The following is a 14,493-nucleotide window of genomic DNA, read 5'->3' as shown; positions in this document are numbered from 1 at the left end:
GGGGAAACCTAAAATCTTGGAAAACACTTAGAGTATAGGGATCGGGATGAAACTTGATGGGAAAAATAAGCGCAAGTCCTAGATACATGATTGATATAATCGGAACTTATTTGTTCTCTTTGGGGTAGTTGGGGGGGGAGTAAGTCTTAAAAATTAGAAAAATGAGGTATTCTCAACTTGCGAACGGGTGATCGGATCTCAATGAAATTTGATGTTTAGAAGGATATCGTGTCTTAGAGCTCTTATTTTAAATCCCGACCAGATCTTGTGATGGGGGCGGGGAGTTGGGAGGGGGAACCTAAAACTTGGAAAACACTTAGAGTGGAGGGATCGGGATGAAACATGGTGGGAAAAATAAACACAAGTCCTAGATAGATGATTGACATAAACGGAACGGATCCGCTCTCTTTTGGGTAGTTGGGGGGGGGGGGGGGTTAATTCTGAAAAATTAGAAAAAATGAGGTATTTTTAACTTACGAACGGGTGATTGGATCTCCATGAAATTTGATTTTTAGAAGGATATCGTGGCTCAAAGCTCTTATTTTAAATCCTGACCGGATCTGGTGACATTGGGGGAAGTTTGGGGTGGGGAGACCTAAAATGATGGGAAACGCTTAGATTGGAGGGATTGGGATGAAACTTGGTTGGAAAAATAAGCAAAAGTCTTGCATACGTAATTTACATAATTGGAACGGATCCGCTCAATTGCGGGGGGGGGGGTAATTCTGAAAAATAAGAAAAATAACGTATTTTTAACTTACGAAGGAGTGATCGGATCTTCATGAAACTTCATATTTAGAAGGACCTCGTAACTCTGATATCTTATTTTAAATCTCAACCGGATCAAACGTAATTGGGGGGGGGGGGCAGTTGGGGGGACCGGAAATCTTAGAAAATACTTAAAGCGGTGAGATCAGGATGAAACTGGATGGGAAGAATAGAAACCTGTCTAAGATACGTGACTGACATAACTGGACCGGATCTGCTCTCTTTGGTGGAATTGGGAGGGGGGAGATAATTTTGAAAATTGAGGTATTTGTAACTTACGAGAGGGTGACCAGATCTTAATGAAATTTGATATTTAGAAGGATCTTGTGCTATAAAGTTTAACTTTAGGTTCTGACCTTCTCACAAGTGCCAAATGAGCTCTTGGCTCTTGGCTCTTCCGACCTCGTACCATATGAGCTCTCGGCTCTTCCGACCTCGTCCAAATGAGCTCTTGGCTCTTCCGACCTCGTACCATATGAGCTCTCGGCTCTTCCGACCTCGTCACAAGTGCCATATGAGCTCTTAGCTCTTGTTTTAGATAGGAACTTGAAATTTTTGCTATAGAATTCTCTGATATGCCGAATGCAATAATGTGATTTTAATTAAGATTCTATGTCTTTTAGGGGATGTTCCCCCTTTTTTCGAAAATAGGGCAAATTTTCTCAGGCTCGTAACTTTTGATGACAAAGACTAAATTAATTGAAACTTATATATTAAGGATCAGCGTGAAAATTTGATTCTTTTGATGTATCTTTTAGCATCAAAATTCCGTTTTTTAGAGTTCCGTTTAGTATTGAGCCGGGTCGCTCCTTACTATAGTTCTTTACCACGAACTGTTTGAAAAGAAAATAATTCGGTATTTCGGGGCTTCTGACATTATTACTCCTTTGCGGAAGTTAGGCTCAAAATTGGACAAGGATTATATTTTTTCTCTGGGCCCCTTCCACCTCTTAGTTCGTTTATTTTCCTGTTAGTTTTCACCTGTTTTCGCTTTATAGTTGTGTTATCTCTTAGCAGTTCTTTTGTTAGTTGAGTTATGGTTGTGGTATATATGTTTTATCTCTCGTATAGTTGTGTTATTTTCAAATTATACTTCATAATAGAGAGGCTCCGAACACCCAACATTGTATATTAAGCTCTGAATTGGACGTTTTTTTCTAACGTGACCAGATTCGTCCTGCGCCCTTTTCATTGAATTTTTTCCCCCATGACATATTTCTCCAAGGAAAGATCCTCCCACATAGCCCCCTCCCTCAACCCTACCCCCAAAACCAAAAAGAAATCTCCCTGAAAACGTCTGTACACTTCCCAATAACCATTATTATATGTAAACACTGGTTGAAGTTTGTAACTTGCAGCCCCTCCCCCAGGGATTGTGGGATTGAAAGTCATCCCCAAATACATAGTTATTATGATTTTCGACTATGCTGAACAAAATGGCTATCTCAAAATTTTGATCCGTTGACTTTGGGAAAAAATGAGCGTGGGAGGGGGCCTAGATACCCTCCAATTTTTTGGTCACTTAAAAAGGGCACTAGAACTTTTCATTTCCATTAGAATGAGCCCTCTTGCGACATTCTAGGACCACTTGGTCGATACGATGACCCCTGGGGAAAAAAACAATAAAATAAAAAAACAAAGAAACACGCACCCGTGATTTGTCTTCTGGCAAAAAATGCAAAATTCCACATTTTTGTAGATAGGAGCTTGAAACTTCTACAGTAGGGTTCTCTGATACGCTGAATCTGATGGTGTCATTTTCGTTGAGATCCTACGACTTTTAAGGGGTGTTTCCCCCTATTTTCCTAAATAAGGCAAATTTTCTCAGGATGAAAATTTTCTAAACTTGATGAAACTTATATATTTAAAATCAGTATTAAAATGCGATTCTTTTGATGTAGCTATTTATATCAAAATTCAATTTCTTAGAGTTTTGGTTACTATTGAGCCGGATCGCTCCTTACTACAGTTCGTTACCACGAACTATTTGAAAGAGACTACCGCACTTCCAGAGTTCATATTATGTCTTATTTGATCTCCAGTTTGAGCAATACTAAATAATATTTCTTACAATTTAACACTTTTTATTGCCCACTACTGGTATTATAGCCAGTGAAACCAATATGTTACCTGGTAAATCAATTTGATATTTCTTTATGATGTTCTGTGACTTTACGGTTATTAAAAAAATATTTATTTTTCTGCTTATGCTTTAAAAATATTTTTAATTGTATACTGAAAGTTACTGATATGACAGTGGGTGTAAGACTATGAAAAGTTTTATAGATTTGTTTGTTGTTGTCAGGCTATCCACTCATTTTTAACGAATAAATCAATATTCTTTGTTTTTTATACTTGGTTTCCGTGTTTTCAGTAAAATGTTAGTTTTCTATAACCCTACAAACATAGGAAATTACAATTAATTTTTCTTGTACTAGTTCTAATTACATTTGTTAGATAGACTGTAAAGCAATAATTTTTGTTCGTTTTAAGTTTCAACTTCGCTCTTCACTTTCCTTAAAAAACTTAAAAAAAAAAATTATTTTAAGCTGGTCCATAGTCCTAACACTGTATGATGGTTTTACTTTGAAAGAAAAATTAAGCAACAATCCTAAAATGCTTTATTTTTATACTGTAAAAAGTGTCCTTAATCGGTTCGCTTTTACTGCACCAAAACTCCTATTTTTTTTTCTTTTCAGTGAAGCCCTTAAAAATTTGATTGGAAATCCAAATTTATTGTGCCTTTTTTTTGTCTTAATTGATCAGAGGATAACCTACCCCCTTCTCGCACCCTTATGTTCCTATATACATTCGATAAAAATGTTTTAATAGCAATTCTGTTTAAAAAATTCCAAAGGCCAAACAGCTATGGTTCCGGGGTTGAACCTCCAAGCCCCGAGTACATGGCTGTGAGTTATACACGCTGGCTATTGTTACCTTGATAAGAAAATTTACTGATTTCGGGAAGCTTTAATTTATGGGCAGCGCTGTAAGTTATGCATGTCGCTTGTTGTAACTTTGATACTTTAAGGCTAATGGTCTTAATTTGTGTCCAATGCTATTTCTCCTATGATCGAAAATCATGAATAACTTCTGCGATTTTGGTGATTTTGAACTGATTTTTTTTTTGATGACTCTCGAGTTAAAAAGAAAAAAAATGTTGGTTTCACTTTTTCTGTATATGCTTTACCTATTGTGCAAAAAAAAGAAATCAAGTTATTTTAGTTTGGTGAATAAAAATTTAGTGGATGGGAAATGACAGTAGATTTTTTTTTTAGTTCATCCTGCCAGTATTTAAAAAAAAATGTTGGTTGCAGAATTGTTATATTTTTATTTTTAACGGTGCAAAAAATTATTTTTAATTTTCAACATTTTTCTTGCTAGAAGGTATGAAGTTGGCTCCAGAGGGTAGAATTTTGGATCATATGTAGATTTTATAATCTACAACCATTACAGAAAATTTCTGATGTCTATCATAAATAGTTTGAAAGCAAAATCAGAAAAATACAATTTCAAAATGTGCTTACTTTTTACTTATTTTACCCCTGTTTCCGGCTTAATAGCGTTGTTCATCAGCCAATAGAAAAAAGGTTGGATTCTTATCCAATTTTAGGCATTACGCCTCCCCAAGGCATTGTGTCTCTGATTAGTTGACTTGTCAACTGAAGTCAATAAGACATTTGAGATATGAGGAAGAAAATTATCAACAAAAGGTGGCTGAATTTAAAATACCGGTAAGTAAAAATTACATATACAAGTTTCATTCCCTCTTGTCCATTAAATAAAAAAAAAACAAGTTTTTTTTAACTGCATGTAAGGAGCGACATTAAAACGAACAAAAATTATTCCGTTTATGAAAGGGGGTAGTCCTCAATGTCCCGCTCTCTACGCTAAAGTTTGACTCTTTCCTCACAACTATACTTTTTAAAACAATAAGAAACTTTAGCGTAAAGAGCGAGGCGTTGAGGAGGGGACTACCCCTTTCATATACGGAATAATTTCTGTTCGTTTTAAGTTTTAATGACGCTCCTTACTTGAAGTTAAAAAAAACTGTTTTTTTATGTAATTTCTGAACGTTTTTAAATTAATGCATGTTTTGATTTGGCTAACCGCACAACGAAATTTGCATATCTTTTTTTGTCTAAATGGCTTTCTCATATTTTCGTTCTGACGATTTTGAAGAAAATGGGGTGGGGGAGGAGGTCTAGTTGCCCTCCAATTTTTGGTAACTTATAAAAGCACCTAGAACTTTGTATATTTGTATTACATATATGAGGGGGTTTGCCCTTTCGTCAATACTTCGCTCTTTACACTAAAGCTTAAATTTTCTCCCGGTTCTTTAAGAATGACCCTAGAATCACCAAGTCCGTAGAATATATAGTTGAAATTACTTTAACGGAAAGAGCGAGGTATTTAGGAGGAGATGAACCCCTCATATGCGTAATAATTTCTGTTCGTTTTATGTTTTAATGCTGCTCCTTACTTTCAGTTGAAAAACTTCTTCATTATTATTTTTTCAGTGTTTTTTTTAATAATGCTAGAAAATCCTATGCCCCTTCATTGAATTTCTTTTCCCCCGTGACAAATTCCTCTAAGTAAAGATCCTTCAACGTAGCTCCCTCCCCTCTACCCCCCCCCCCCCCCTCAGCCAAAACCCCTCAACCGTTGACTTTTAATTAAAAGGAATAGTTGTGGGAAAAGTCAAGTCATGGCCAATTGTAGAAAAAGCCAAGACAGATTGTCCAATTAAGTGGGCATCAGGTCAAGGTAAACACTGATCAAAGTTTATAACTTGTAGCCCCTCCCCCGGGAACTATGGGGGAGTAAGTCGTCCCCAAAGACATCTTATTATGTTTTTTGACTATGCTTAAGAAAATGGCTATCTCAAAATTTTGATCTGTTGACTTTGAGAAAAAAAATGAAAGTGGGAGGGGGCCTAGGTGCCCTCCAATTTTTGGTCGCTTAAAAAGGGCACTGGAACTTTTCATTTTCATTAAAATGAGCCCTCTTGCGACACCCTAGGACCAATGGGTCGATACAATCACCCCTGGGAAAAAGAAAACAAAAAACAAATAAACACGCACCCTTGATCAGTCTTCTGGCAAAACAATTCTATGACTTTTAGGGCGTGTTTCCCCCTTTTTTCCAAAATAAGACAAATTTTCTCAGGCTCTTATCTTTTGATGGGTAGGACTAAATTTAATTAAATCCGATTCTTTTGACGTATTTATTAGTATCAAAATTTCGTTTTTTAGACTTTCGTTTACTATTGAGCCGGGTCGCTGTTTTGTTTTTCTATGGTTCTTTTCATTTTTTTTAGAAAGGTGCTGCTTGGAGAACAAGATAAAGATAATTTGTCAAATGGATCGAAAATTTCAGAAGAATTTTCAGCAAATCCTGGCATAGACGATTCAAATAAATTGGGAAACGGTAGTGGTTCTTACGGTGTTGATTGCCCCGATACGAATACTGAGATAGACTTATCTGGAATTCCAGATGGAAACTGCATTGTGAATCTAAGGTATTTCCTTGCTGAAGTAATTTCAGCATTCAGACACAAAATCAGTTGCGATCACGGAAAATTGATTATAAAGCAATTAGAAAAGAAAAGCCTGAAAACTGAACTGAAAGTTAAGTGTAATAAGTGTAACTGGGAAAAGAGGATTAAAGGTGAACCAGAATGTCCAGCAACAAGCGTAAAAGAATATCTTTCAAGTTTTACGGACCAGACACAGGTTGCTTTTTCCGAAAAAAAATCAAGTCTTAAAGGCTGCTTGAATTCGAAGGCTGTTTGGGGAGCCATGGGTAGTGGAGGAGGGTATTCTACACTGTGTGAATTCTTCGGGGTGCTTGGAGTGAAACCAATGTCACGAATAGTTTATTCCCGTATTGAAAGGCAGCTTGGTAATGCTTGGATGAATAGTTTATCGGAAATTTTGCTAGAAAATGGACGAGAGGCCTTAAAATCAGCCATTCATGATGATAGGTATAAGGAGGACTCATACTGGACAAAAGTGATATGTGATGGAGGCTGGAATAAGCGTAGCAAAGGACACGATTATTCGGCCAAAGGATGTGTTGCAGTTATCATAGATGCATTTACGAAAAAACTGTTATATGTTGGCATAAAAAATAAATACTGTTATATATGTTTTTCTTCTGCAAACGCCAAAGTAATTCCCAAAGATCATTTCTGCTTTCTGAATTATAACGGAAATTCAAGGAGCATGGAAACAGATATTCTAGTTGAAGGCTTTCGTTCCAGTGAGGAGATGCACGGATTACAGTTTTTAGAGTTTATCGGTGACGGTGATTCCAGTGTTTTTTATAAGCTAAAACAAAGTGTTTCCTACGGTTCCAACATACGGAAACATGAATGTGCAAATCACGTCACAAAAAACTATACAGCCCATCTATATAATTTGTGCAAAAATAAAAAAGGTTTGTACACAAAATGTCTTCCCCGAGGAATTATCCAGCAACTGACAAAAAATTTAAGGGGTGCGATAAAAATAAATTCTGAAAATAATGGAACAGCAGAAGAATTGAAAATCTTGTTAAAAAGAGGTCCGTACCATGTTTTCGGAAACCACACAAAATGTGATTCTGGATGTCCTAAGATTGCTGAATTGACCGTGAATAGTAAAATAGAAGATCGGTGGAATAATTTTCCCCTGCACGTGTTTGAAGATGTTATGACAGAGGTCGATATTGTGTGTCGAAAAGCAGAGCAGCTTCGAAATGACGCAACTACAAACTTAGCTGAAAGCTACATGTCAGTTGTTGCTAAATTCATCGGAGGAAAGCAAATAAGCCGGTCTAAACGAGGTTCATATCATGCAAGAGTTCATGGAGCAAGTCTTGCTTATAATTCAGGTCCAAAATGGCATCAATTAGCTTGGAAAAATATTTTTGGGCTTAGTCCTTCTAGCGTAACAAAAAAATATTGTAATAAAACGGCTAAACTCCGTGTAATATCTAAACGTAATTTGACCAGTTATTATAGTGCTCTTGGAGGAAAACACGTTGCTAAGTTAAAAAATAGAAACTATAACTTTGGTAATCGTGACTATGGACCAAATTGCAATAAGCCAGACATGACTTCTGATGAAATGAATTTGGCCATACAAAAATATACTGACGAGAATTTAAAATTGGATTTTGCCAGTATAAGCTGTTTGTTCAACAGTACCAAGGGCCAATCCAAAAATGACACTTGGGTTGAAGAAAGATCTAAGAGAATAACTAGTAGTTACTTCCACAGAATTGCAACCAGAAAAAACAGCACCAGAGTTGCCCCAATTGTTAAGCAAATTCGAAACTTGGGACCTAGATTCTGCTCTGCCCTAATGAAAAAGGGCTTAGATTTAGAAGTAGTGGCACTAGAAGCATATGAAAACAAATTCAACTTAAAAGTCGTAAAGGGAGATCAAATAGGACTCAGTGTGCATCCACAGTATCAGTATCTTGCTGCATCTGTAGATGGGCTGCTCCCTAATGGCACACCTATAGAGATAAAAACGGTGCATAATATACCAGAGTTCAAAACCATTTATGATGTGGCCCAGTCAAAAAATTTAGTTAAAGCATTTTTTCTTGAATTATCCAGTGAAGGTCTTCAGCTAAAAAAAATCACAGGTATTTCGCCCAGATACAAGGCCAACTCGAGATACTGGATAAAATGGTATGCCACTTAATAGTTTATAACTCTATTGAGGATTGGGAAATAATTACAGTTCACCGATCGAAAGACTACTGGGAAAAAATATTTCCGAAGCTTGAAGCCTTCTGGAATGAATCCTTACTTCCTGAAATTTTAGACTCAAGGGTTGCAAGGAATATGGAAATCAGAGAACCTGTGTCTGTAAAATGTACAACAGCCCACCAACCGAAGGACTCAAGCTTGTCTCAAGAAATAAAAAGAGGAAAATAAAGAAGGTTGAGTCGAGTTGAAGTGAACAGCAAGAAAAAAAACGCACAGAAGGGATCGGGGGAGAACAGTGAATTTACCAGGAACTCAATGCATGAAAACAGTGATTTTGAAGAAATAATTTGGTCTGATTTGGAATAGATAAATCTTCGTGTTTGATAAATAAAAATGTGTTAAAAAATATTGGCAAGGAAAATTATTTTTTCCTCCATAAATTTCTGTCTCATTCTTCGTCAATGTCCAAAAATAATGAAGTTTCTTATCTGGTCTGAAGTATATTAAATACATTTAATACAAACAATTTTAGTTTTTTTCTTATAAATTTCTTGTATGTTACTTGGGCTTAGTATTTGTGATTTTTATAGTTTTTCCTACAATTATTACGTTTTCTGTACAATTCGTTCATTTTTGGTATTTAATTAAAGCGTCTTTAAGTTTCTTTCCGAAATCTTGTGCATCTCGCCCTAACACAAAATAACGTTAATGCCCTAATCTTATTACAAGGAAAATAGCTTTCATCTTATTAATTCCAAAATACTGACAAAAAAAAACCACTATAAAAATCAAGGTGACTGGAAAGATATTGAAAATGAACTGAATGTGTAATGTATAATTATTTAGTGTTTAATATACTAATTACAGGAAACATCAACAATTAAGGTTTACAGATTCTATTTAGCGACAATTTTTTATTTTGGTTTACGGTTAGAACGGAACTCTAGTCGAACTCCTATGGGCAGTAATTTGTGTCCTTTTTGGTTTAACTTTAGCACTCATTTTAATTTTTAATCGTTTAGGATTTAATTATTTGTATATAGCAGTACCCATTTCTTTTATGTTTGGTATAATTATTTATTTTTATTTCTCTTCATTTTCAGTCAATTATGCATAGACAGTAATGTTTGACCGTTTCACATTTAGATCATTGAAGGATTTTATTTTCTGTCCGTCTGTTTCAAATGGCTCTAAAATTTTCAATTACTTAACTCACTAGCCTAATTGTATAATGTACATTCCCAGATTGCTATGAAATCACGATCTTGTATCAGACTTAGCAGACATCTGCCATGCTTGGGATACTTATGTCATGCTTGGCACAGATCATTCACTCTTAGTATTGTTCTCACAGTTCCGCTATGCTTGGCACACTTCTGCCATGCTTGGTACTAGCCACCTGAGGTATATGATTTCTGAGAGTGAAAAACCTCTCAAACATTCATCCTTTTTCTTTGGGTAGTTTACTTTTGCATGTGCGGACTGTTTGTTTTCGTTGTTGTATTTTAATGGGGGCAGATACGATGGACAAGGGTTTTTAAATTCCTTTTGGGAAATCCCAAACTTTTTACTGTTATCGCTTTTCTTCTATTTCAATAAAAATTCTTTTTTATGTGCTTTAACCCGTATGCGCCTGAGAGGCTATATTTCTTCCAAAATAAGTTCATTAGTACGGGTATGCATTGAGTTTTTCGTTTTACACAAACTTTTCCTCTTGTTATCTTCCCAATAAATTAGTTTTATTTCCATCAATTCTGTTTATGTGCTACTTTTTCATAGTAAATTTATGATGGAATGGCGGATTAGTCTTCTTAGTTATTTAGCAGGATGAGATTGAGGAGCACAAAAACACAAACGTACGCAAACACAGGAACAAGTCTACACACACACATCAAATTACCAATTACGCACTTATTGTTTGATGCAAGCTGTGCTAGAGTTTTGTTCGCAGGAATTCTTCAATTCAATTCAATCATATATATTTAAATAAAAACACCTAATTACATGTACATAATCTTCCAGGAAAGCACAAAAGTGCTTGACTAGGGCAGAAACTTAACTAAAGAATAATTAAACAATCAACTAACAGAAACAACGAATCAACTGGATTTATCAAAAAAGAAAAAAAAGAGAAAAAAGGGGAGTGACGAAGAGAAAGAAAAGAAAAAAAAGAAAATAAAAGAAAAGATCGAAAAGAGGAGGACCGCATGATATTCAAATCTAAACAGTATTTCTGGAACGACCCTTCACTGCTCGCTTGAAGGTAGTAAGGTTATTTGAGTTCCGGATTTCCAAGGGGATTGAATTCCAGATAGCTGGTGCATATCCGTAGAAAGTCCTTTGCGAAAGCCAAGTTGGGTATCGCACAGAAGATTCTACTCCTGGAGGTAATCATACATTCTTTCATGGACTACTTTCTCATAAATCTTCGAAAAAAAGGTAAAATAGAAATGGATCGGTAATTACTCGGTTCATTTTTTGACTTCCCTTTGTGAAGGGGTAGCACTCAGGCTAATTTAAGTCTTTCTGGAAAAGTTCCCTCTTCAAGTGATAAATTAATCAGATGAGTCAAAATAGAAATAACAATTGTTTTTGTTGCTTTAACGATACTTCATCTACTCCACAGGATTGTTATTTCATACACATAATTATTTCATTTATTTCATTTTCATCACAATTTGTAAAAAGGAATTCAGAAGTAACATGACGAGGTTTAAGTTTGGGGACTGGTGAACTTCGAGAACTGAAGATTAAAAGAAAATAGCCAGGTGGGTGTTTCACCCACCTGGCTAACTGCTTGCAATTCTCAATACCCAAGGGTTCTCCCAATAGCCAAACAATTTTCATTTCCAAACGGACTCGGTTGAGGTTCAGGTTTGGGAGAGTTCACGCTTTACATTTCAAAACAGACACCCATCTCGAAAATAAAAGATTTGTCTACTTTTCGTACAAGTTCTACCATTTGCATTCAATGCACATCGAATCAAAATCTCTGAGCGAAAAAATATAGGATTACCCTTTAAATTGATGTGCAAAAGAAAACACTATTTTTAGCTCAGCAGTGGGTATATTTTCTTTTACATAACCTGTTCATTTAAATTAATCTCCGTAGAATCTAACGTGCTTTTACTAAACAAACATCTTTTGTTTTTTTCTCCCACTTGTTTATGTTTTTGTCAAGTCTCATAAACGAGTTTGCTATCGAATAGATACTAGCAGTGGCGTTATTAAGATTCTTAGAATCTGTTTCAGAAATTGGGCGGGAACAAAAAAGACCATTAGCCTTAATATGTTCTTTACTTTGATAATTCGTTACTTTGATGTTGGTACTTTGATAAAAGTTTTGAAACTTTGGTTAAAGTTTCCAGCTGATAAGAAATTGATTTTGAAATAGGGAATTTTGAAAAACTTCAAACTTTGGCAATCAAAAACAGATAGAAATTAATTAAAAAAACATTTCGAAAAAATATTTTTAAAATAAATATAAAGGTCATATTAAACTTAAGATCAAAAGAAATAAAAATCTATGATAACTCAAACTCTAAACGACCGTAAATTACTGTTTAAAAATATATGAAACCCGAAACGAAAAGAAATTAAACAAGTACTGAATGCAAAAAATCATGCAATAAGTACTAATGTAAATGAATAAATAAATCTCACAGCGAGTAAAGCTTCAATTGAATACAAAAATCAAGCCTAAAATAAACAAAAATACTTTGTTTTTGAAGAATAAGTGAAATCCAAAATGAACAAAATATAAATTAACAACAATAGCAAGCAAACATGCAATAGCTCTTAATATAAATGAATATGTAAACCTTAAAACGAATGAAGCTTAAACTAAAATGAAAAATCAAGCTTGAAATGAACAAAATCCCTACAAACGAGAGTTTGGGTGCTGCCTTCTTCTCTCAGTGTAAAAGTCTAAAACCTACTGCGTCATTGGTACCCCGCTGAAAATTATACGTGCCTTGAACAGTCTTGGAAAGTACAAATAAAATGAAACTGAATATTTTATATATAATATAATTCTTTTTCAGTGAAGTGCGAATGACACAGTAGGCTTTAGACTTTTACAGTTAGGGAAGAAAACAGTATCCAAACCTTTGTTCTTAGCAAAACTATATTGGTCTTGAACAGCCTTTGAAAGAACTAATAAAATTAAACTAAATATCTGATATTTAATGATATTAATTGCTGAAAGCTCATTAGTTCAAAATTTATTTTTATTGTAATTTATTGTTTATTTTCAATGCTATAATGAGTAAAAAAAAAATTTGATATAATTTTTTTTCCAGTAAAGCGTCAATGTTTCAGTAAAGCATGAAGGTTTTAGACTTTTACAGTGACAGAAGGAGGAAGTACTCATTAGTATTCCTTTTGTAGGGTTTTGTTCATTCCAAGCTTGATTTGGATATTCAATTTAATATTAATTGTTTTAGATTTATTTGATCATTTAAATTAGTACCTATTGTATATTTCTTTGCTATGGTTGCTAATTTAAGTTCTGTTTGTTTTGGGTTTCATTTACATACCGCTAGCAAAATATTTTTGTCCTTTTAAAGCTTGATTTACATATTCAGTTGAAGCATTACTCGTTTTAAGATTCATTTACTAATTTATATTAGTACCTGTTGCATTTTTTTTTGCCATGATTGTTTAATTAATTTCTAATCGTTTTGCCTTTATTTTATTCTTTTATAGTAATTTCTGGTCAATTTCAGAGTTAGTTCTTGTAGATTTTATTTTTCTGACCTTAAGCTTAATATGGCCTTTACTTTTCTTTGAAAAACTTTTGTTTTCAAAGTTTTTTCAATTGATCCAAGAAAATATCCATCGCTTGATCAAAAGGATATCAACACCCTACAATGCGTAAGTTTCATTTTTTTTTGTGCTCGTGTGTTTTTGTAGGCTCTGTGTTAGATTTATTAAGGGTTCTTTCATAAATTTATATTCTATTTCGCAAAAAATTTCAGTGACAATCAGTGATAACTGATAATTCAATGATGGTATAAAAAAATACATTTTATGTGTTTTTTATTAAATTGTGTGTTTTAGGATATCTACACTGATAAATTTCAGATTTACCGATCTGAAAAGCGATGTGTTGTCACATTGATCTTTTATAGCAATATTTATAAATAAAAAAAACAAGTTTTTTAACTGAAAGTAAGGAGCGACATCAAAACTTAAAACGCACAGAAATTACTTCGTATATGAAAGAGGCTGCTTCCTCATCAACGCCCCGCTCTTTACGCTAAGGTTTGACTCTTTCTCTCAATTCTTCTTTTTAAAACAGTAAAAAACTTTAGCGTAAAGAGCGGGGCGTTGATATTTGAAGCAGCCTCTTTCATATACGAAGTAATTTCTGTGCGTTTTAAGTTTTGATGTCACTCCTTACTTTAAGTTAAAAAACTTGTTTTTTTTATTTAATTTCTGAACGTTTTTGAATCAATGCATGTTTTGATTTTGGCTCTCCGCAGAGGAATAATCAAGACGAAATTTGCATATTTTTTGGCTAAATGGCTTTCTCATAATTTTGATCGAATGATTTTGAGAAAAATAGAGCGGGGGACGAAGCCTAGTTGCCCTCCAATTTCTTGGTTAATTAAAAAGGCAACTAGAACTTTTAATTTTTTTACGAATCTTTTTATTGGTAAAAGATTTACGTAACTGATAAATTAGCTTACGTAAAGAACTTTTGTATTCTCATGTTTTATTACATATATGAGGGGATTTGCCCCATCGTCAGTACCTCGCTCTTTACACTAAAGCTTAAATTTTATCCCAATTCATTAAGAATGACCCCTGAATCACAAAAGCCGTAGAATAAATAGTTGAAATTACTAAAAATACTTTAGCGTAAAGAGCGAGGTATTAGAAGAAGGTGAGCCCCTCATATGGGTAATAATTTCTGTTTATTTTAAGTTTTATTGCTGTTCCTTACTTCCAGCTGAAAAAGCTTTTTCACATTTATTTTTTAATTGTTTTTTTTTTAAATAATGCTAGAAAATCCT

This window comes from Artemia franciscana, unplaced genomic scaffold (genome assembly GCF_032884065.1).
Source record: "Artemia franciscana unplaced genomic scaffold, ASM3288406v1 Scaffold_1600, whole genome shotgun sequence".
Lineage (NCBI taxonomy): Eukaryota > Metazoa > Arthropoda > Branchiopoda > Anostraca > Artemiidae > Artemia > Artemia franciscana.
This window is presented reverse-complemented; position numbering follows the sequence as displayed.